The sequence below is a fragment of the Phoxinus phoxinus genome, assembly GCF_949152265.1.
Source record: "Phoxinus phoxinus genome assembly, chromosome: 19".
NCBI classification, from domain to species: domain Eukaryota; kingdom Metazoa; phylum Chordata; class Actinopteri; order Cypriniformes; family Leuciscidae; genus Phoxinus; species Phoxinus phoxinus.
In genome coordinates this window covers 17,854,470-17,879,805 of record NC_136894.1, presented here as the reverse complement: position 1 = coordinate 17,879,805, position 25,336 = coordinate 17,854,470, and the positions used below count along the sequence as shown (strand labels likewise).

At 42.4% G+C, this 25,336-nt stretch overlaps 1 protein-coding gene across 15 annotated transcripts in view; it reads left to right on the top strand.

Annotated features, from left to right (window-relative positions):
• thrb (thyroid hormone receptor beta) overlaps positions 1-25,336 on the top strand; it is a 182,960-nt gene that overhangs the window by 138,048 nt on the left and 19,576 nt on the right. The window contains exon 1 of one of the 15 annotated variants that reach the window (XM_079591042.1): positions 24,579-24,959. The exons of 13 other annotated variants lie outside the window; for them this stretch is intronic. The gene's annotated coding sequence lies outside the window, so the exon portion shown is untranslated. Of the gene's footprint in view, positions 1-24,578; positions 24,960-25,336 lie in introns of those variants that run through there. One more of the 15 variants, XM_079591043.1, reaches the window with a different exon arrangement.

Here is a 25,336-nt window from a genome sequence, read left to right as displayed (position 1 = left end):
CTCAGCGCCACCGCTCCCACCACACGCTGTGTGTAGGGCACCAAGAGCTGAGGGGGCACCAAAAAAATTGCCTAATGAAAATCAATAATTATAATGCCGATATTATTTCAGTATAGAAATACAGACATCCCGGGAGTCTCCCACGCATATTGATAGCGGCTCACTGATGCCCGCGAATTAGTTAAAATCTCCTGGAATCTATAGCGAGCACGCCCGCGAGACAGAGACTGTGCTCCAAACCGCGTATCGCGTGCACGGAAGAGAGAGCAAGAGACCGCGCGCGTGTGCCTCATGAAGCGCATGTAATATGTTTGATGGACACAGGACAGAATGGACACAGGAACCCAACAGAACCGTCACGGTGGAAAAAGTGTATCTGAGCATGTGACTGTCTATCCGAGTTTTGTCGAGAGCCGGAGGCGGCACCAAATTTGACGGAGGCGGCCGCCTCGTAATCCTCTGCAGGAAAAGGAGTAAATATTGGTGTGGACAATTAGGTCATTTTAAAATATTGATTGGGACTAGTACCTAGCCCCCCCCCCCCCCCCCCCCAAACCTACGCCCATGATGGGAAGTGTTCCCAGTTCCGGCTGACCTAATCTATGCAGCCTAACATTGAATTTTAGAAGTCTATAATGTATTATGTGAATGCTAGGTCAAAGAGATGTGTCTTTAATCTAGCTTTGAACTGACAGAGTGCGTCTGCTTTCCGGACAATGGTAGGAAGACTGTTCCAAAGTTTTGGTCTAAATAGGAAAAGGATCTACCGCCAGTAGTCGATTTTGATATTCTATTATCAACTGGCCGGAATTTTGAGATTGCAATAGACATGAAGGACTATAATGTGTTAAGAGCTCGCTCAAGTACTGCGGAGCTAAACCATTTATTGTAATCAGCAATATTTTAAAATGTATACAATGTTTAATAGGGAGCCAATGCAGTGTTGACAGAACAGGGCTAATATGGTCATACTTCCTGGTTCTGGTAAGAACTCGAGCTGCTGCTTTTTGAACTAGTTGTAGTTTGTTTGTTAAGCGTGCAGGGCAACCACCCAGTAGAGCATTACAATAATCTAGCCTTGAGGTCATGAACACATTAACTAATTGTTCCGTATTTGTCAATGAGAGCATATTGCGTAATTTAGCTATATTTTTAAGATGGAAAAATGTGGTTTTACAGATACTAGACACGTGACTTTCAAATGAAATATTGGTATCAAAGAGCACACCCAGGTTTCTAACCAGCGACGAAGACTTAACAGAGCAGCCATCACGTGTTAGACAGTATTCTAGGTTATTACGTGAGGAAGTTTTTTGTCCAATAATTAGAATCTCTGGTTTTTTTTCAGAATTTAGTAGTAGGAAATTTCTAGTCATCCATTTTTTTATATCAGTTATGCATTCCGTTAATCTTGTGAATTGGTAAGTTTCGTTAGGTTTTGAAGAAATATACAGCTGAGTATCGTCGGCATAAAAGTGAAAGCTAATTCAATGTTTCCTAATGATATCTCCTAAGGGTAGCATGTACAGAGTGAACAGCAGCGGTCCTAGTACTGAACCTTGTGGTTTGCCATACTGAACTTGTGATTGATAAGACATCTCTTCATTTACTGCTACAAACTGATAACGGTCAGATAAGTATGATTTAAACCATGCTAGTGCAATTCCACTAATGCCAACATAATGTTGGAGTCTATTTAAAAGAATGTTGTGTCAAATGCAGCACTAAGATCGAGTAACACTAATAGAGAGATACAACCACGATCGGATGATAAGAGCAAATCATTTGTGACTCTAACAAGAGCTGTCTCGGTACTATGTTACGTCTAAATCCGGACTGAAAATCATTTCTTTCTAGAAAGGAACACAGTTGTGAGGATACTGCTTTTTCTAGTACCTTTGACAGAAAAGGCATATTCGAGATCGGCCATTAATTGACTAATTCTGTAGGGTCAAGTTGTGTTTTTTAACAAGCAGTTTAATCATAGCCAGCTTAAAGGTTTTTGATACGTATCCTAGAGACAAAGACGAATTAATGATATTAAGAAGAGGATCTATGACATCTGGAAGCATCTCTTTCAGTAGCTTAGTCGGTATAGGGTCTAACATACATGTTGTCGATTTAGATGATGTAGACCTTATGCTTCGGACTCTTGGTCCGTATGAATTAGCTCAAATGATCCATAGGGAATTTTAATAACTAATCATGAATATGATTAATATTTTGCATATTACAGTTACATTAAATTGTCGAAAGTGAAAGTGGATTACATGAATAATCAATCACAACGAATTATAATTCCTCATTCATATATCAATAATCTTACTTAACTTCGATTATGAGATAATCCTTAAGGGAAATTAATGTAATTATCAAATCGTTGTTCGTCCAGTGACCAACCGTCAGATTAAGTGATTAATTTCTCAATAAAGCTATCCTTTCTTATAAACTCCAAGAAATATTAACCTTCTGGCCTTGAACATTAATTTCCTTGTGTTTATAAAATTAAAGCTACTTAATGTAGTAAATATTGAGCGCGGTAGCTCGGATCGTGAACCTCATTGACGTTTGTATTTTTACAAGCATTTTCACAGAAACAGTTGAATATATTGTTTTAATAAATGCAAAACTACAGAATATAGGCTATTACACAAGATACACGTTGTATATGTCTATGTACATTTACTTACAGTTAACAAACAAGACAAAACGGGTAACAGATGATGAGAGAGTGAGAGTTGGAGAGAGAGAGAGAGAGAGAGAGAGAGAGAGAGAGAGAGAGAGAGAGAGAGAGAGAGAGAATGGGGGCGCGCCGTGCACGCGCTGAGATTGTAGAGAGAGAATGAGAGAAAGAGAGAATAAATCACGAATGATCATAGGAATAGCAACATCACAGACCTTTGAGAGAGAGCCATCGATGCATCAAACCTTAAAACATTAAAACTTGTTAGAGTTTTACTTGCAAAGATCGTTTGCGTGCACGAGCTGTGTCCAACCTGCGCGTGTTCTCGGAGCAGAGTGCGCGCGCTCGTGCTGAGGCGCGTTCCCTCGTGAAGCCTCGGAGCAGGGCGCGTGCTCGTTGCCAGAGCACCTTTTCGCGGGAGCTTTGAAGGCTGTTTGAAAGTGAAGTTGCTGAAGGAATTCAGGCTTTGTTCGTTTGACTCGTAGGTGGAAGCGAACAAAGTGGAATTTGAAAATGAAACAAAACTTTATAAAGAAAAATAAAAGTGGAGGGAACTCCTGGAAGGAGTTCAGAATCGGAGACTTCACATGGTGAGCAGACGATGGAGGCAGGAAGCGAGAGAGGGAGCAGGAAGAGCGTTTTGGCTTTTAAGGAATGTAAGGATACGCCTTCTTCTGGGACAAGAGCGAATCGGATCCTCTGATCCGGAGCGGGAGAATGTTCCTTTGTTTGTAAAGACACGCCCACTTTGACTATGTCATGTGAGAGATCGAATTTAACATTCATATTTAGAAGTATGGTATTTCCTAGAATAAATGCATATTATTGTACCTTGCAGTCAAGATTCAACTCCAACATGTTTTTCCCATTACAATGATACCTCGAATGACGTTTCTGCACAAATACAGGGTTACATAATTTCCTCATAATCACTAGCATAGGGATTATTTCAGATGTTTCAGACATTATCTTGACCAATTATACACACAAAAATATATGTCAAAAACATTGCTATTGGATCATATGTGGACATTTCAGTTTAAGGGTCCGTGAGTGTGTGTGTGTGTGTGTGCATACATTCCAGAGGGTGATAGAGGAACGGAGTTTCTTCTGTTTTATGGCCTGTGAGTGTCCGGTTACGTGCTCATGCACGCGTTTGGACAGGAAGTTTGGGGGCTGGGTTCTATGGGGAGCCACCAAAATGTCTTGTCTTTTCAGACAAAGAAGTATGTGTTCTTAATTCACTAATTGGCAGACCAGATGTCAATGTTGCTACAATGAATTAACGAGTTTAGAAAATTCTTCCTCTCCTATAGCAATAAATTAATAGAATTTTCCCTCAGGGAGACTACAATGCACTCCCTGATGCGATACTGTAGTAGACGGTTGCATAGTTATAATTTTGTCCCTGATATTATCAATCTTATAAGTGAAAAAGTTCATAAAGTCATTACTGCTGTGTTGCTTAATACTTCTGGGTTTGAAGCTTTCTTTTTCGTTAGTTTAGCCACTGTTTCAAATAAATACCTTGGATTGTGTTAATTTTCTTCTAATAGGGTTGAAAAATAAGCAGATCTAGCAGCTTTTAAAGCCTCTCTTTAAGCAACCGAGCTCTCTTTCCATGAAACGCGAAATACCTCTAGTTTTGTTTTCTTCCAGTTGCGCTCCATTTTTCTGGCTGCTCTCTTAAGGGCCCGGTTGTGCTCATTGTACCATGCCATTGGACTGTTTTCTTTAATCTTCTTTAAACGCAACGGAGCAACTGTGTCTAAAGTGCTGGAAAGGAGAGTTACGTGTGTTTGCAAACTTCTTTTTTTGACTTAGATTATAATATGGATATTCAGACTGTCATTCAAACCACTTATTCTTGTCTTGCTTCTTGGCTGCATTTAATTTTGAGGAATTAAATGAAATATCTGTCTGGCTTTTTAAGTTAGATGTCTGTTTAAAAATACTATATTCAGCCTTTCATCCAAATCAAGTTTTTTTGTCTGGTTGGTTTTGGCTGCAACAAAAAGGAAGACACATCAATTCTCAACAAAACATTTTAATGCAAAGAAATGCACAAAAAAATAATATTCACAAAGAAACATGTTAGGGCTGGGCAATCAGCATTGCTCAAACGGTCGAACTCCATGCCTGAGAGATACGCCGAAGCAAGACATCACCAAAGCAGTGCTCCACCACAAACCCTTCCAGTGACATTTAACTCAAGTCCAACATGTATCAAATGTATCGACCATGCTCCCCAAATGCCACCTGAAAACACACCATACACCACAAGCACATGCACAGCCGACATCACAGATGTCAACATTTTATCACTTCACTTGTGGGCAATTACATTCCAACCTGTGAATTATTTCAAGTCCATTTAGAAATTCAGATTGTTTTCTAAATCTGCTAGTAAATCAGGGTTTTCTCTCTGAAGTTCATCTTAGTTACTAAGTATATCGATCAGCCGCTAAGAGTGCAGACCGTTCTCCAAGTGTGTGTATAAGCCTTCGGTCTTAGAAAGCAGCCTTGTGATTATGAGCGTGATGTGTATGATATCATGAAGGTGTTTGCCGGCCATCTGTTGCATGGTGGGACCCTCAGGACAGAGCCTCAGAAAAGCGCTTCCTTCCAACCAACACTAATTGAGAGTGACAAATCCTCCGGCTTCAGTGTGATAATTTTTTTGTTTTGTTGTTGTGCCATTATAGTGAAAAGCATCCGACGATGTTAATAATACAATCATAATAATAATACTTTTATTTTTTATAGCGCTTTTCTAGACACTCAAAGAAGCAGTTTTGGTTGAAGCAGTCTTTACAGTTTTGGTTACATCGCTAAAACAAACAGACAAGGTTATATAACTAGCAAAATAAACGAAAACACATAGGTACATGGACAAGCAGTGGCAAAGCAAGAGAGGTGGGCGATGAAAGAGATGAAAAACTGGGAAAGTCTGTTAAGAAGAAAAAGCAAGTTCAAAGAGGTGAATTTTGAGGGCCTGCCCAGCAAACACATTTACGTTGTGGCAACGTCTCTGGCACGTTGCATTTCTGCTATGGCAACGTGGCTGTCTACGTGCTCGCAACATTGTAACAACGTATAAATTGTAAGACGCAACAGGGCTGTAGCAACGTTGTTACGCAACATTCAGCAACTGAGAGACGACGTTCTGACAATTTTTTTTATATGCTACTAAATATGCCTATAGATATCCCTCATTTAGCATTTTGTTAGATAATTGTATACTTTTTAAATATTGTTTATCAACATTGGGTAGGTTTTGTTATTTCTCCATGCCATCTGACATGTTTTCTTGATTGTCTTATTGGTTTGTTTATTTGTCTTTAGTTTTGTCTTTATAAAGTCAGATCCAGTCACTGTCTGTTGAACTGTGTGTGGAACATTTAATTATATTTATAAATAAAGTATTATTGTTATATTTTCTTTATATTCACGTCTCCGCCGTATCCTTGTGGGAAGGACCCTGTGTGTCCTTATTGGACCATTATTTCCCTGGGTGAAATTCCCAGGGTGGCGTAGTCTGTGTTACGAGGGTTCAGATGTCCAGTTGTCCTGGTCCAACTCCTTTGTAATTATAATTGAGTCCAAAATAAATAAAAAACACCCTTTCGGTGCCACACAAAGCATGCTGGGAACTAGTAATCTACTGTTTAACTTCCAATGTTATCCAGACAATTTTATTGAGTTACTAAAAAAAATTGTATTTAAATTACACACAATATTAAGTTAATGAATTTATCAGCATTGTTATATTAACCAAACTCAACAAAATAATGTGTGCAACTTGAAAGGTTTAACGATATCAATAAATTTGACTTAGAACCATGCATTTATTTAAGTTGTGGTAACAGTTCCAATGGATTAGCATCTGAACACAAAGAGGCAAAAAAGTTCTCTCAACTTATGTGTTTTGTAAAACAAGGGCATCAGTTTTTTGGATCTGAAAACTGCTCATTCTCCCTCATTCAGCAGATTTTCCAATCTTTTGTTGCATCAGATGAGTCATGTGGTGCTGAACCTGCTTTAGCTGTGACACATCAGTATGAAAGGCTTCTGCCCATGCCAGTCTGTTCTGTGTGTACAAGCCATTCAATCTGTCAGACGTGTAACATGTTTTAATGTTGATGTAATCAGGATAAATTTCATGTCGAAGTGCAGGACAGGAAAATCATATTTATTTTGGAAAATTTGCTGTAACATTTTAGTAGTGTTGTTCATGTGTTCTGATTTTGGATTGGTTTGGCCCAAGACGAGATCTGTGTTTGGTAACAAGAATTCCCGGAATCAGCCATCCCTTCCAACTCATGATGACTCAAGTATAATCTAGTTCAGAATCATTTTTTTTAGCTTCCTTTGACGATGTCAAATTTGTATTTGTGTGTTAATGGAAACTGATGTCCTTAACGAGGGTTTTGCGTGTTTAATCCTTTAATTTCATTACTAAATAGGTACTTTTTTTTAACATTAGCCAGACGTAATGGATCAAAAGAGATTCGCTGAAATCTCTCCAACCCGAACACTCAAATTTGTCTTCCCTGTCAGTCTGCATGTGTACATAGATCAACAAAAAATGTTTTAATCACAAGTGAAATACAAAAATGCATCCTGTGAGAACAGTGGCCGGTTGGATTAACTGCTTAATCTTACAAATTACTTTTTTTGGTTAAGACTGGTCATATTTTTTTTTAAAGTCTGCTACAAATGCAGATTGACTTTGGCTAAATGCTAGTTGATCAAACTAGTTATTAAGACATTTTTAACAGTCTTTAATGTGTTTATGCAACTGGAACCTATATACCTTAGACCAGGGGTGCCCAATCCTGCTCCTGCCGATCGACTGTCCTGGGCAGGGTTTCCCAAAAGCATCGTAAGCTTAAGTTGATCGTAGAACAATTGCCACCAATGGTCTCTACGATCAACTAAGGCCCGTTTACACGATGGGAAAACGCAGATATTTCTCTGCGTTTTGGCCTGTCATTTACACGAAAACGCCGTTTTTATCCCAGAAAACGATCATTTCTAAAAACTCCGGCAAAAGTGGATATTTCTGAAAACGCCGTTATATGTTGTCGTGTCAACTGGGAGAAACGGGGTTTTAGGTTCTCTCTTGTCGATTCTGAGGATTCTGATTGGCTTGCATGGCTTTATCCTTCTCCCTACACTGCCGCCCATAGGTTTAGCATAGTTATAAAGGCGCTCGACGGCGTATTTATGCGGGTTGTGTGCACGATGTTATTATTGAAAACGGAGGGGGAGAAATATTCGTTTCTCTAAATACCCGGCTATGTGTAAATGTGGCCTTAGGCTTACGATGCTTTTGGGAAACCCAGCCCTGCACAGTTCATCTCCAACCCTAATCAAACACACCTGAAGCAACCAATTAAGGTCTTTAGGATCACTTGAAAATTAAAGGCAAGTGTGTTTGATTAGGGTTGTAGATGAACTGTGCAGGACAGTCGGCAGGAGCAGGATTGGGTACCCCTGCCTCAGGGGGCTTTCACACTGGCAACTGCCTAGTTCGGAGCGGGCACGGTTTGCATGAAAAATCGCTAATGTGAACGCTGTCATGCGGACCCGGGACTTCCTTGAGGAGGTGGTCTGAGTACGGTTGCTCCCGAACCGTGCCGCGGTTCGCATGAATGTAAAAGGAACACGGACTCGGGTGCGCACTTGTTCAGGAAGTAAAGTGACCTGTGCCTGCGTTTTAGCTGATTATGATGTATTTAGTTAAATAAAACACATATAAGGGTTGATAGTGTTTATGATTTACCTTGAATACAAGCGAGAGTGAGCCTGCAGTGTATTCGTGCATAGCGCATGGAATCAGGGCAACAAATTTGGAAATCAACTGTCTCCTCAAAAGAGTCAATTTGCAAGCAGCAGAAGGCCACCTTATGCAACACACACGCACACACACCCACAGTAAACCTGTGTTGTTCACTCAGCTGCGAATAATAGCACAGAATTAATAAAAAACACAATATATTGCGTTCTGTTTCTATCATGCACCGTGCACGTTTGCAATGACGCAATAATCACGCAAACACACCAGGGTTCGATAGAATCAAGGTAAGTGAAACCAAACCAACGCTGCGGGGGAAGCCGGGTACAATCGCGCTCGGGCTCGGGCCGTAGCAAACGAGCATCATCACATGTAAGGGATGATGGTGTTGATGATTTACCTTGGATACGACGAGCGAGAGTGAGCCTGCAATGTATTCGCGCATAGCACGTGGAATCAGGGCAACACATTTGGAAATCCACTGTGTCTCCTCAAAAGAGTCAATTTGCAAGCAGCAGAAGGCCACCTTATGCGAAACTTATGTTCACTCAGCTGCGCATAATGATGTTTTATTAACAAAGTTCGGGAGGAGCAGGTTCAGATAATTAACCCAATTAGCACAAGTGGAGATCAATCAGTAATCAACTCAATGACAAGGTATAAATACACAGCAGACCTACCTCTGTTCATTGACAGTTTATCAGCATCTCTCCTCCACCCCATCTCCTCACTTCTAGTTCCATCTACTCTTACCACAACCGGGGGGAGTACTCTGGGTTCGGGCCGAACTCCGAGCTCGGAGCCCTCCCCCCAACAGCACGCCAAATACGCATAACCTTTATTGTGTTCATTTTATGTAGATGTGAACTCGTGAAATAGCACCAAATTAATAAAAAACACAATATATTGACCCGTGTTCTGTTTTCTATCATGCGCCGTGCACGTTTGCGATGGAATCAAGTTGAGTGTAAAACCAGACCAACGCTGCGGGGGGCGCCAGGAACAATTGAGTCAACAATTAAGTCAAGTAAACAATTAAGTCAAGTCAAGTCACCTTTATTTATATAGCACTTTTTACAATACAGATTGTATCAAAGCAGCTTCACAGTGATAATAATGTGAAAAATAATACAACAAAGTTTTCTTCTAGGAGAAAATTTCATCATCGTCCACCTTAAGTAAGGCAAATCAATAATATTGTATATTGATCAATAATATTACTATTGCATATTAAACGTCTCCAACTAAGCAAGCCAAAATGGAATTTATTCATAGGATGTACAGAAATCACCCTTGTACCTAAAGGCAGACTTTAGATAGATATCTTAATAGACTTTAATGTTGATGCTGCAGGCCATAAGCATATGCTTATGTCATATGCACATTTTTGAAAACTGAAATCTAACTGACTCAGCCCACTGAGAATTGTTTGTGGAGTTAGACATGGACTCACCAGAGGGCAGTGCTATATATGGAAAGTCCCTGCAGAGGATCCAACCTAGTCAGGGTGGATACAATACAACTTCTCCCACCTGCACACTGCTATTTACCTTTTTCCGGCTACAACTGAGTTCCCACAGGACTTCAGCGCAAGACTACAGCTAGCCATCTAAAACACTATTTAGGTGAATTTAAACAATGGCTAAGTTGCTAAACGCATCTTGTTGTCATGTTCATGTTGGACAGACATTTTAATTGCATTTTGTGTCTGTTAAGAGGCACAAAGACACTCTTTATGTATATGCCCCCATAACTGCCGCTTTAGCTGAGTGGGAGCTCTGGGCATTAGCTGTAGCAGCTCCGTGTTTCAAGCACCAATCCGTTTTTTTTTTTTTTTTTCAATAGACAGTACTCACAAAGGTATAACGATAGTTCTCCTTTGTTCATGCCCGGGGTTCTCCTTTAAGACATGAAAGTCCACATCCTTCAGGTCGATCAGATTGATTCAAAACACGCAGTTCCAAAATAACCCACCACTCTTTTTGGGTACAATTAAAGTAGGGGCTGTAGAACCCTGACCTCATATCGGCTGGAGGAACCGGCTCTATCGCATCCTTTGCCAGGAGGGCTGCTATCTCTGCTCACAGGACAGGGGCCTCTTTGGTAAAATGGGTGCCGCAGAACCTGGGGGAACACCTGGCGAACTGATTCTCATAGCCGAGTCTAACCGTCCGAATGAGCCAGCGTGATGGGCTGGAAGCACCACCCAGGCACCCAGAAACCGCACCAGTGGGACCAATGGGACCACAGACGTACCCGTGTGGGGTTGCGAGGTGGACAATGCCTTCTATGCTGACAATGTGGACAAGGCAGGGACCCGACCCGGAAAGGCACAGCATCCCGGAGTGGGGTCTGAGTGTGCAGTGCTACACTTAACCTGGCTCCACAGTTAGGCAGGAGGTACGTGAGAAGGCATTGCGTACTCAAACCGCACCCTGCTGGCGATGGTTGAGAGGGCTGTGATTGGCAAGGCATAGCGTCAACCGCGCTTTCGTGAGACCCAGAGAATGAGGAAATTGCTCTTTTGTTGAAAATGTGGGTACCTAAAACTAACTCAAACAAGGATTCTCCGCCAGGCTCTCCACTGTTTGGAGGGTCTGGCGGGGTCCGAGACGGATGGCGGCACCTTCCTGCGGCCTGCGGCCTGCTGCTGGGGCCATCCAGGACCGGTGGAGGGAGCAGCGGCCTGCCAGGGCAGGATGTGGACTATCTCCCCCCGTCTGTTCTGTACCGCAGAGAACTACTGGGCAAAGTTCTTGACAGCGTCGCCGGGACGTCAGATCACCCTGTGTATCAACAAAATTAGTCTTCTGATTGGGAACTAGTAGAACTAGATTGCGGGATAGCGGTGGGGATCCAACCTCTTGCGGGGTATTGGTGTCTTGATCTCAGCATCGAGATGGTCATCATCAGTGGGTACATGACTCATCCACAAATGCTCCATCAGCATGCTTACGACCCATACATGAGAGGCAGTGATCGTGACTGTCAACCAGGGCCAGGAAACGACCGAAACAAGAAACGCACTGGTGGAATGACATCTTGAAAAAGACCCGCTTTTGTGCTGAAGTGCACAGGAGAAGATTGTCTGCTCAGCGTGCAGAGAAGGGCTCTTGCTGTGCAGAGATTCTCTCGAAGACAATCATCACTTACGCATCATCACACCAACACAGGAAACACTTCGGGGTTCTGAAGACCACACTCGAGATGAAAGGAGAGCTGAATTAAGTCAAGTCAAGTCACATTTATTTATATAGCGCTTTTTACAATACAAATTAGTTTAAAGCAGCTTTACAGATATAACAGGAAAATAATGCAACAAAGTTTGTTTTTAGATAAAAAGAGCATTATAGTCCAGCTTAGTAAGTTCAGTGATGGTTAATTGTTTTGTAAAAAAAGTTATTAATTTATTTCATTTATATAATAGCCACTAGCCAAAAGCCAAAGGCGACAAAGGGGAAAAATGCAAAAAAGGCGACAGTGGCAAGGAACCAAAACTCCAGAATGTGACAGAATGGAGAAAAAAAAAACTTGGGAGAAACCAGGCTCAGTCGGGGGGCCAGTTCTCCTTCTGGCCGATGACCGAACAGTGTATGATTATGATATAGGCAGCATTACAGGTCAGTAGTCAGATTGGATTGGAACATTCAGAATATTTATCCAGTTCCATCTGGTTGAAGGTCAAAGTCATCATGTCGGTATAGAGATGGGTTTTTTGAGGATCAGTGCCGATGGCTGTCATGTCGTTGACGCCTTCACAGGGGAGAGTCTAGTTGACACAATCTCTGCTGACACTTCAGGGATGTGTTGTAGTTGTGTCTAGGTGCAGGTCCACCATCTGATCTGGATACGGCCCCGATACGGCTGACTATATCATGCGTTGTAGTCGTGTCTAGGTGCAGGTCCACCATCTGATCTGGATACGGCCCGGATACGGCTGACTACATCATGCGTTGTTGAGGAATATAGCGCTGAGTATCATCAGCATAACAGTGAAAACTAATCCCACGCCTCCTAATGATATCTCCCCAGGGTAGGATGCACAGCGTAAAATTAAACCGTTCTAGTTCTGATCCTTGTGGTACTCAATACTTAACTTGTGATCGATATCGATTAAGTGCAGAAACGCTTGGCTCCAAAGCGAAAGTTTAGAGAGTCTCTATCTGCATGCTTCCTATATGCACGAGGCATCGTTCGCGATGCAAATCTCACTAGCCAATGTCCATTGGCTGTTTCTGTTAAAACTCGAAGGTGATAGAGAGGGGGGAAAGGGCATCGTTAAGCAGCCTCACTGTGTAAGGGTACAGGCTGTTAGCCAGTCTGGCTTTACTGGCACCAATGGACCTGTACCTTCTCCCTAAGGGCAGCAGGTGAAACAGGTGATGGGCCGGGTGATGCCGGTCCCGCAGGATGTTGTGCACTCTCTTCAGACAGCGAGTATCATAGATGGTACTGATCTCTGGGAGAGTGGTCCCAATGATTTTACCCGCTGTTTTTACCACTCGTTGGAGTGCCTGCTGATGTGCCTTAGTGCAGCTGGGGCGGCAGTGGCTCAGTGGTTCATGTAGGTTGTCTACAAACCGGAAGGTTGGTGGTTTAATTCCCGGTTCCACTTGACCAAGTGTCGAGGTGTCCATGAGCAAGACACCTAACCCCAGCTGCTCCCGAAGAGCTGGATGGCGCCTTGCATGGCTGACACCGCCGTCGGTGTATGAATGGGTGAATGTGAGGCAAAAATGTAAAGTGCTTTGGTGGCCATTAGGTCTGTGAAAGCGCTATATAAATGCAGTCCATTTACCATTTACCATTTACCACACTATGAAACCATATGTCAAAACACTGCTGATGGCACAGTTGTAAAAGTTGACCATCAGCTGTTTTGGAATCCTGGCGCTCCTCAGTTGCCTCAGGTAGTAGAGGGGTTGCTGGGCCTTCCCTATTACTGTGGTGATGTTGGTTCCCCAGGACAGGTCCTCGGTCACAGATAATCCCAAGAATCTGAAATGTGGCACCCTCTCTACCATCTCATTGCCAAAAGAGAGAGTGATTGGGTCTGCTCTTGCGGAAGTCCACAATGATCTCCTTGGTCTTTTTGATATTCAAAGACAAGTTATTATTGACACACCATGATGCTAGGTGTTGCACTTCAGTCTAGTAATCCGCCTAATTTTTGTTGTTGATGAGTTCGAGCACTGTTGTGTCGTCTCCAAATTTAACAATGAGATTGGAACAAAGAGAAGCAGAGCAGTCAAGTGTGAATAGAGTGTAGAGCAAGGGGCTAAGCACACACCCTTGGGGGGCCCCGGTGTTGATTGAAAGGGTGGAGGACAAGGGTTTGCCTACTCTAACACTCTGTGTTCGATTTGTCAGAAAGTCCACAATCCAATTGCACAGCGAGTTGTTAAAGCCAATGTGGTGCAGTTTGGCTCGGAGTTTAAATGGCCGGATTGTGTTAAAGGCAGAGCTAAAGTCGACAAAGAGGAGTCTCGCGTAGGTGTTCTTGTGCTCGAGATCTTCCAATAACGTGTGGAGCACGATGGCGATGGCGTCCTCAGTTGACCGGTTCCACACCTTCCGGAATGGAGGTGAGTGCCACCGGTCTATAGTCATTTAGATAAGTGGCATTTGACTGCTTGGGGACTGGGACTATTGTGGCTGTCTTAAAGCAGACAGGGACCCATGAAGTGGACAGCAATGTATTGTAGATGGCGGTAAAAACGTCAGCTCCGCAGCACAGTCTCTCAGCACTCGGCCCAGCACACCGTCCGGTCCGGCTGCTTTCCTGGTGTTGATGCCGCAGACAACCTGTCTTACCTCATGAGTACTCAGGACTAGGGCAGGATCAGTGGAGGGGAGGGGGGCATAGCGGGCATAAAAGCGGTTGAAATCCTCAGCCAAGGTGGAATCAGCTGAGGGAGATGTTGATTTGCTCTTATAGTCCGTGATGGCCCTGATGCCCTCCCATACCTGCCTGGGGTTTGCAGAATTATTAAAACAGGCTTCAATATGCCTCCGGTGTTGTTGTTTGGCAGTTTTGATTCCTTTCCTTAATGCAGCCCTGGCTCTTCTGTATAAATCAGGGTCCCTAAAACCCAGCGCTCTATCCCTAGTTCGGATCAGTTGTTCAACTCTGTGTGTCATCCAAGTTTTCTTGTTGAGATACAAACGGAAATGTTTTCAAGACGTAACATTATCCACACAGAAGTTAATGTAACTCAGGACAGTGGTGGTATATTCATCCAATGATTCACGAGTGTCCATGCCTTGCCCCTTGAAAACATCCCAGTCTGTGTGGTGGAAACAGTCCCGTAACATAGGGATGGCGTCCTCTGGCCACATTCTCACGGTCTTGGTTGTAATCCCAGCGCTCTTTATCTTGAGTGTATACCGTGAGTGTAGCAGCAGGGAGAGATGGTCTGACAGACCCAGGTGGGGGTAAGCCTTGGCCCTGTATGCTTCTGCTACGTTAGTATACACCTGGTCCAGCGTTTTATCTCCCCTAGTAGCACATTTCACATTGCAATGGAATTTGTGAAGAAGAGTTTTTAAGTCAGCATGGTTAAAATCCCCAGCGGCAAAAAAAAAACACTGTCCGGGTGTGCTACCAAGCTGTTATTAATGCTGTTATGAAACTGTGCAAGCGCTAGCTTAGCATTAGCGTCCGGTGGAATGTAAACGGCACAGATGTAAACAGCAGTAAATTCCCTCGGGAGATGAAACGGCCTGCACTTCAGCAGCATGAGTTCCCTTCAACAGTCTCTTCACGACGGTGACATTTGAGCACCAGAAGTTGTTGATGTAGATGCAAAGTCCCCCGCCGATCTTGCATAATTGAATAATTTTCCTGTTATCACTCTAAAGCTGCTTTGAAACAATCTGTATTGTATTAAGTGCTATATAAATAAAGGTGACTTTATTTAAATAAATTAAATAATTAAAGGATTAAAAGGGATTTAAGGGAACAAAGAAAAGAAATAAGAATGAGGAAAGAAGTTCTAGTTCTAATAGCCTAGTTGTTAAGTAATCCATTTAAACTCTTAGAAAATAAATTATTAAAAAATGTGCACACAATTACTCTTATTTGTATGTCTAAAATATCAAAAACGCTAAATGTTTCTTGTCTCGTAACATTCAGTTATGAATGACATGCATGTATCATGTAAATTATAGCATATTTTCAAATAAAAATGGCAAAATTCCATAATTGGTTTTTAGTATATTGGATGAGTTGAGTTGAGTAAACTGTATATTACTGTGGGTCATTGAACATATCTATCATAAAAACAGTAGTCAAATATTAAATGTTTTGCTACTTGCCTCTTACCACGCATTCTTTCACTGTATAAAGTAAAGTGTCACGTTGGAATTCACGCTCAACTTCAACGGTCTTCAGTGAGCAATAAGCCCTACCTTCTTTGATCTGATTGGTTATCTCAATAATTTTGACAATGACGAACGCTGTTAGCTGAGGTCGTCCAGCCTTAAATGTAACTTTTTAAACTGTTTGTCATCATAACAACAAACAGAATGCTGCATAATGGAGTGCAGCAGAGCGGCATCAACAATACCAAATACTGGGTGGGACAATTTTGCCATTTCTAATTATTGAGGGGGAGGGGGGACTTGTCCCCCTCAATGCCTTTGGTGGTTACGGCCCTTTTTAAAAGACAATTAAAATTCAGTAATATGTTTTTATTCATATAATTACTAAAATAATGACATATTGTCTTCTGTAGAGCTGCTTTACAGCTAAAGTTGTTTTTATAATTGATGGATTTTGCAACATTAACTGTTCCTAAAGCTGTTTTGAAACTATCTATAATGTCTTATGCCCTATATAAATTAATGTGACTTGTAAATTCTTATAAACACATTTTGACTCTTAACACGCCAGATCCCAGATGCTGTCATATGTCTCAAACCAATCCAGCTTGGTTCTTGTTCACATATCTGCATCTGGTTAGCGTTCTATTGATCCTGTGAGATAGAGATTACTTCTGACCCTCTAATTAACCTCTTAATCCTCAATCCTGCCCTATTCACAGCCCTGTTTGTTTTAAGGGTTAGGAATTAAAGCAAGGGTGACAACCCTTTTGACAGTTAGTGTCATTTAAAAATTTCTTCTAAACCCTGTGTTTGTAAGTGTGATGAAGCGGTATATGATTTTAATAAATGATTTAGCTTATGGTGATAATTGTCGACTACGCCACCCTGAATCAATCAGGGAATATCAAAATAACCCAGCAATTAACACTAGGTCACACAGGTTCGTGTGCGCCAAGAAGGTCAGAGACATGAGTACAAGCAATATACAAACGGTCTTTATTGACGTACAAAAATAGTTAAAACAGTATATTCTTTAAAAAGGGGGCTCACTGCTACATGTACAAATTATGGCAATTTACAAGAGAGGTGATCACAGAGGGCAGTATGCAATGGCAACACCAACACAGTCCTCTACCCTCAAGGGTAGACAGAAATAATTAAGCCAAACAACCAGGCTGAGTATACCGGCGGAAGGACCACTTAATTACTTTTCCAAAAGCGCAAACCATACTCTCACACACACACATCACCATGCACTTGCAACACACACGCAGGCACTCCAAAAAGTGTAAAAAGGAAGCAAGATATCCACCTGGCCACCTCAGTTCCTGGGAGAAAACAGAATAAACAACTGAGTTTGGTAAAACCCCCAAAATTATATAACCAAAGAAACTATCACAACCAAAATACAAATATACAATAACCAAGGTCAGTGACAACACACAAACTTAGATAACAGAAAAACAAAGTCTAAACAAGATACACAACGGTTGAACTAAATAAAAAGAAAAGAATAACAGAAGATAGAGCTGGTGCAGCACAGCACACCCACAAACACACACACTGGTTCTCGTACACTCTATCACTCTAAAAGGAAGTAGACGATACAAATCCTGTTAATTTGTTGCTGGCCCACGGTGCTATCACCCCGATGCGGAGGACAGCGCAAACAGCGTGGTTTATCAAGGTGGACTCAGATTCATACGGTGCACAATCACTGAAGAAAACGAGAGGGAGATTGTGCCAAAGACCAGAAAAAACGGTCCCGAGGACGAGAGAGAAGTCCCACGCCTCACGAACGCCTTAAAGGAAGCAAGATGTTACTAGTGCTTCTTTTTCCACTACAATTTTCCATTGTTTTGAGAGGAAACTTAAAAATATATGACACATGGCTGTAGTTGCAGGTACATATTGTTTTAGAAAGATACAATCACCTCAGTTACGACTGTAACCTCGGTTCCCTGAAGAGGTAACGAGACGGTGCGTCGATTGACGCTAAAGGAACGCTTTGTGTGATGATGTCTTGAAGCACATGTTAAATCAGTCCAATGGTGTGGCGGAACGTCAGAGGGGGGTGACGTCATGAACCAGGAAACTATAAAGCCTGCCCAAACAAAGCAGCGCTAGCTTCTTAAGGTCTAAGCAAGTTGCTTACATACACATAGGAGATATGGAAGCTGATGCAGCTTCTTGTTCCCTCTTCAGGGAAACGAGGTTACAGTCGTTACCGAGGCGTTCCTTTTCAAGGGAACTCGCGCTGCGTCGATTGACGCTAAGGTAATGTCTATACCAACTCCACCATACCGAGAAGTGTCTGTCCTGTGTGAAATCATAAGAGCAGCACTAGGACGAAAGCACCCGGAACCCTGGTGTAGAGTCCAAGTCGGGGGAAAAGCATACAAACGTAGCCTCGGCCATGTCTGTACCATCGCATCCAGTCCGAGAGCAGCTGGATGCGTGAGGGAGAACCAGAGTGGACAGTGAGATGTTTGTCGAGATGCAAACAGATCCACTTGTGCCTGGCCGAACACCCTCCATATATGCTCCACCACCTCAGGGTGGAGCCTCCATTCCCCAGGCCTCGGCTCCTGTCTCGACAGGATGTCTGTTCCTATATTCTGGGCCCCAGGGATTTAAGCTGCTCTAAGTGACAGCAGCTTCCCCTGAGACCACAGGAGGATTTGGTGAGCCAGTTTGCATAGCGGATGCGAACGCAAGCCCCCCTGATGATTTATATAGGCGACCACTGATGTGTTGTCTATGCCAACCAACACATGGTGGCCCCTGAGGTCTGGGAGGAAATTCTTGAGGGCAAGAAATACAGCAAACATCTCTAGGCGATTGATGTGCCTGAGAGATAATGGTCTCCCCATAGACCCTGAGTCGAGCGTCCTTCTAGGATCGCTCCTCAGCCCGTAAGGGAAGCATCTGTCATTAGCATCTTGCGACGACAAGAAGCTTCCAACACAGGGCCCTGGGACAGGAAGCAAGTTGGTTTTCCACATAACCAGGGCACGTAGGCATCACCGCATAACCCTGATCATGCGAAAGGTGTTGCCCCTCTGGAAAATCCCTTTGGCCCTAAGTCACCACTGCAAGGATCTCATGTACAGCAAGCCAAAAGGTATCACGTTGGACGCTGCTGCCATCAAACCAAACAGTCTCTGAAACTGTTTGACAGTGAGTGAATGGCCTAGCTTTATTATTTTCACAGCTGACAGGATAGACACTATGCGTGCCGCTGATAGGCATGCCCGCATCGACATAGAATCCCAAACCGTGGTCCTCTGTAGTGGAGAAAGCACAGTCTTCTTGGGGTTTAGCCATAACCCCAACTCTTTCATGTGGGCGAGAACAATATCTTGATGCCGAACCGCTAACTGATGTGACTGAGCTAGAATCAACTAATCGTCGATGTAGTTTATGATGCGAATACCCTGAGTTGCATCTACACATTTCGTGAAAGTGAGGGGTGATAGTGCTAGGCCGAACGGAAGAACTCAATTGGTATACTTTGCCCCTGAAAGCAAACCTCAGGAACTTCCTGTGATATGGAAGGATGGAAATGTGGAAGTATGCGTCCTTGAGATCTATCGTGACAAACCAGTCCTCGGATCTGATCTGTGGTACAATTTGTCACAGTGTTAACATTTTAACTTTAGCTGCATGACTGACTTGTTCAAAACCAGTAGCACCTCACTGCAATACACGAGATCCAGGGGGCGGAGTTGGATCCAGATCTAAGGGGTGGAGATTGGTAGGTTTAGGGGTGGGTTTAGGGATCAGGGTGTGGAGATTGGTAGGTTTAGGGGTGGGTTTAGTGATCAGGGGGTGGAGATGGGTAGGTTTAGGTATATGTAAGGTCTGGATCTGGATCCAACTCCTCCCCCTGGATTTTGTGTTCTGCAGTGAGGACCATCTCTTCAAAACTCTCAGATCCAAAATGGGACGCAACCCCCCATCCTTCTTTGGAACGATGAAATACTGACTGTAAAACCCGGTGTCCCTGCTGGAGGGAGGTACATGTTCTATGGCCCCTTTCTCTAACATGGTTTTCACTTCTTGTTCCATTACCAGAATCTGTTCGGGGCCCACCACGGTGGATAGGGCGGACGAGACCTGAACTGTATTTGATAACCCTTTTCTATGATCTGCAAGACCCAACAAGAAAATAAATTCTACTACTAGCCTATTGAAACTGGTTTCTGGATTTAGTTGTTGTTCACCAGTCAGTCCGTCGCCCTGTAACGGCGAACCAGCAGGGAACGACTGAACTGACTGCTCTGGGACCGTCCTCTGAGGGGGCGGGCATCTGAGGACCACTACGTTTCCGGGTGGACGCTGACATATGTGCTCGCCGGACACAGCTGCGCCCTGAAGCATACGAGGTGGCAGGGTTAGCATAACGGTCCCCTGAGGGCACCATATAATGAGGTGTTAACCACTCTGTTTTGGGGGGGACTGCCCTCAATAGCTGGCGCCCTCGGGCGTCAGGACCTTTTTCCTGCAGCCTTCTTGGAAATAGAAGTAATAGGAAATAAATCCGTCTAACGTTCTGAGGATGAGCGATTTCCATGTCCCCAGTCTTTTTGTGGGGGAGCACGGGAAGCCACGCTTTGTTTGAGGAGTGAGGAGCTGGCTTTAGATGTTTGGGGCTACTCCCGCTCAGCAGGAGAAATTAGTACGGCGCAGGAGGAGTAGTGTTGGGTCCGAGTCCACCTTTGTCGAGTCCGAGTCGAGTCCAAGTCCTTAACAACCGAGTACAAGTCCAAGTCCGAGTCCAAAGAGGGTCGAGTCGGACTTGAGTCCGAGTCCTTAACATCCGAGTCCGAGTCGAGTCCGGCCGAGTCCACAAAGATTTAAATGATTTGAAATTGACCTTTCACAAAGACCCGCCCCTCTTGGTTACTGTTGCTACGTCCGACAAGCCATTCCTCTCTCACTCCACATGTTCTCGGTCGGAGCAAAGAGGACACTAACAATGTGCCAACAGACAGAGCAGGGTACTTTTGGTTTGAAATAAAGTCTCAGCTTTCAATTTTTTTAATTTTTATGAAATTCAAACGATAAATACTGTTTTGTGGTGCTTTAATGTGTAGGCCTCAGTTCAAGCAGCACGTGAACTGATAATCTCTTCTAGTTATAGCACAAATTTCTAAAAAAGAAATCAATACACACTATTTTTCAAGTTCAAGTCCACTGCCTTTAATCTACTAACTGATTTGGTTTGTTTGTCGAACAAAAATGGCGTGTATCTGCATTATAATTGGTCAGATCACCTGTCAATCAAATCCCGGCGAAAGGTCTCAACACTGAGCTCTTAAATTAATATTTTAAACCTTACAAAATGATTGCAATGTATAGTTACAGTCATACGTTTACCTATTGTACATCTTTTAGAATCTGCAAGGTAATGCTTAATAATGCAACACGATGCATTAAGAGCCAGGGGTAAACTTTTGAGCAAGATGATGATGTTTAAATTTTTCTTATTGTGTTGTAAATGCTAATATCTTATTTAGCCTCTGAAGGGTTGGACTAAATTAATGAATGCATTTTTAAACAAATAAGACCAATTTACACCAATGATCCAGTTCAAAAGTTTACACCTCTTGGCTCTTAACGGATGCTTCCTTCTTGTGCATCACTAAATGTTTGCAGGGTTTGTAATAGTTGTGTATGAGTCCCTCAGTTGTCACCAGTGTGAAAGTATGGATCTTACAATCATAGTCACTGCTAGTAAGGAGTCAAATATGCAGAAGATGCTGGAAAAGCAAAGAATGTGCAGGAGCTGGATGATTTTTCCTCAACCATTAAAAAAAAAGAAAAAGAAAAAAAAGTTCTGGATCATTCAGGTAATGACACAATATTAAAATCGAGCCTATGTAATTTGTCTTTATTTTGTGTTTGTATTTTATTTAGGCTATTAAACATCTGTTATGTGAAAAAGCTTTTTCAGGGCAGTACTAAATAGAAACAATGTGTATGATCCGTCTTATTAAAAAACATATAAAAATAACATTTTGGAGATTCTGCAAGGAGTATGTAAACTTATGACTAAAGTATAAATGCAACAAAAATGATAACATTATTAGACGCCAAAATGTTGCTATGGTTATCACGTTCTTATGTTGCTATGTGTCAAATCATCGCAATTTCATGACTCAAAGGACAAAAATTAAGTGGATTCAATCCCACATTTAAATGCAGTTATCACTATTTATAATTTACAGTGTGAATGTAACCACTGGTCCTCTAGAAGTATGAAAAACAAAACTATTTAGATTGTCAACAGCGCTCCCTTTAAGCCATCACTTACCGCGTTCGGCACTCTCCCTAAAACTCTCGTCATAAACACTGACTGAAGTTGTCCGCACTGCACAGTGAATATCTTATTTATATTGCGTCTAGAGAGACTTTGTTGTTTATGAGGGGATTTGCGAAAGGATAAAGCTCGTACTGATTCTAAACATACATTTTGAGCGAATTATTCGCATCCGAGTCCGTGTCAAGTCCGAGTACAAATTCATTCGAGTGCGTGACAAGTCCGAGTCCATTCAAAATTGGACTCGAGACCGGACTCGAGTCCGAGTCCGAGTTCGAGTACCCCAACTCTAAGGAGGAGTTTCTGGAATGCAGGCCAGGGCCAAAACCCCCGCCGTCATCAAGATCTCCTAACAGTTCGGCCTGGTAAGCCTGCAGCAGTGACATAGTATGAAGGCACGCTGCAGCCTGACCAGCCACTGAATAAGCCTTATCCACCAGAGCTGATGTTATTCTTACTGGCTTGGTGGGTAATACCGAGGCCTTGAGGAAAGAATCTGATTCAGGGGAGAGATAGTTTGCGAGTGTCTCTTCCACCTTTGGCATCTCCCCATAAACATACTCTTTATAATTTGTAATAGAGGAATAGTGTGCTGTTTGTGGACTATAAACTCTATATAAAATTGGTTTCTCCCACGATCTTGACACCTCGGTGTAGAGATTGGGGAAAAACGGAAGGCTCCGGCAATAAGGGTGTGAACGAGAGTGTAGAAAGCTTTGCATGTTTGCAAACATCCAGTTTGCTTTTAGAACGAACGTCCTGCTTATCTGCCGGCCAATCGATGCTTAATCTTTCGACCGCTCTCATTACAACCTCAACGAGCTCCACAAAAGCATGAGACTAAGGTGGCGAGTCCTCAATATCTCCTGCTTCGACACTAACTTACTTGCCATAACTGAAAATATATATTTTTGTGACGGACAACACCAAACAGACAAAAACATAGAGTGCTCGTGAAGACACAGAAGCTAGCGCTGCTTTGTTTGGGCAGGCTTTATAGTTTCCTGGTTCATGACATCACCAGCCTCTGACATTCCGCCACACCATTGGACTGATTTTACATGTGCTTCAAGACATCATCACACAAAGCATTCTCTTAGCATCAATCAACGCAGCGTGAGTTCCCTTGAAAGGGAACTGGTTTTAATCTGGTTGAAACTGGTCTAAATTGCACAATTAGTGGATCATGAACAATAGATTTGTTTGGTTGGAAAATTGTATTGCCTCAATAAAGTTCATTAAAGAATATATTTAGGAGATGCTGGTCATGCAAAGCTTGTGGATACAATTAAGATGTAGAGAGCGGTGTCATACACTGCCACAGATGTCTTGAGGACTGATGGTTTGAGCCTCTTGCTCTCTTATAAGAGCAATCGTCTGCCAGAGCATTGGTGTGTTTGTTCATTGTAATTCACATGTCTGCCTACTAAATGTGCAGTTAACTATATAATGAATTATAATGATATAAGCATAATCAAGTGTATTTGTAACCAATAAAATACAGTAACTGAAAGCAGCTGACAATTAAATAAAGTCTTACAATAAACATACGCTGGATAGGAATTGTAAGCATGTAGCATAAAGACATGTTGCTAAGTGATACTATAATAAGCTCTAACAATAAATATCACACAAACATTTGGCAAAAACATATATATATTTTTTTTGGTTTATATTGACCTTCAAATATTTGTATTCACACTTGACAGTATTAATGAAATGATATGAATGAAAAATTACTCAGTTTAGCTTGTCACGTTGCCTTCTGGATGATTTTGGGTAAATTAAGGTAATGTATAAGGCAGCATCATTTTGCAGCCTGATGTGTTTGGGAACAGGGTTGATGTTAAAATTATGTCTAGAAAGGTGGCTCACTAGGATTCCGAAAAGAGCTTATGATTTTGGCAATATATGGCAACACAAGTTACTTCTTGCAGTTGAAACAGTTTTTTTTTTTTTATTACCAGTCTTTTTTTCCAGTAGGCTGAATAAAAATATTCTATCAGAGTATTTTTCTCTTCATTTGCTGCAGATTACGAAATTAAGATGATTAGTTAATTGATCAGTGCCCTTGAATTACTCTAAGCAGTGGCTAAATTATGTCTAGATCAATAGCATATTGATCAGTTATGTCTAGATCACTAATAGTATTGATCAAGGCCCCTGACCAAGGCTAGCCAGTGACAGCTTGTAGGTACGGCGGGCTTGATTCTCTAGTAAATCACATTGAGTCATTATGAGTCCCTCGCTGTGGGTCTTTGTGTTGTTGAGAGTCATTGATGAGGTTGGGGAGTCTTCAAGGGATGAGACAGTATTGTTTTGGTCTTTCCCTCAGGTCACCCTTGCTGTGTGTTTAAGGTGGCCTCAGCGAAGCTCACTGCTCAGGTAACGCTGGGGACATCTGGCTCAGAAAGCCATGTCAACCCAGGCCCTATCCCCAGTGCTATGAGGGCCACCATCCGAAAACTATACATGACCAGCCTTGAACCCCAGGACCTCAAGTGATCAATCCAGGAGGGAATAAATTGGTTGAAAACTCGCTAGTAGGTGCATAATCACGCAGACCTGCCAAACTGAACACACATTTCCTGCAAAAGCCTACGATCCATGTGCTGAGACCGAGGGAGTGTGCCGGTAGGGTTATGGAGGTGTTTTCGAAAACATATCAAGTCAAGTTCTCATGTTCTTGGGTACTGGGTATTGTTATGATCTCCAGTGGTCTATGATGGACTTGATGGATCAATCATCTTTGAGGTTTTGAGGAGGCTATACGGTTAGGATTGTGGGAGTACTTTACTTCTTTGAATCTAGGAATGTAAGTCTTGGTAAGTTCATAATTTTTCTTGTCACTGAACTTATTCAGAATGAGTTTCCTGTTTTATGTTATCATAACCTGCAACTGCAGACCAAAGTAACTGTATGTGTGTGTTTCAAGGTATTGGTACAGTCATGGATATTTTTAATTACTGGGCATAAAATCCTTTACAATTGTATAATGATTATATGCAATTAGGTGAACATGCCCAAAGTGGCAAAGGGTTGTGAAATGGCACTGGCTCTAATCTGGAATGCTAGATGTTTAATACAATTTACCTATCAAGATCTAGAGCAGTTTAACCATTTGCGTCTGCCCTGTTAGCCTAAAAAACAAAATGTATCAATTAAACATTTCTTTAAAGTGTTGGTGCTTTTCAAGATTTCT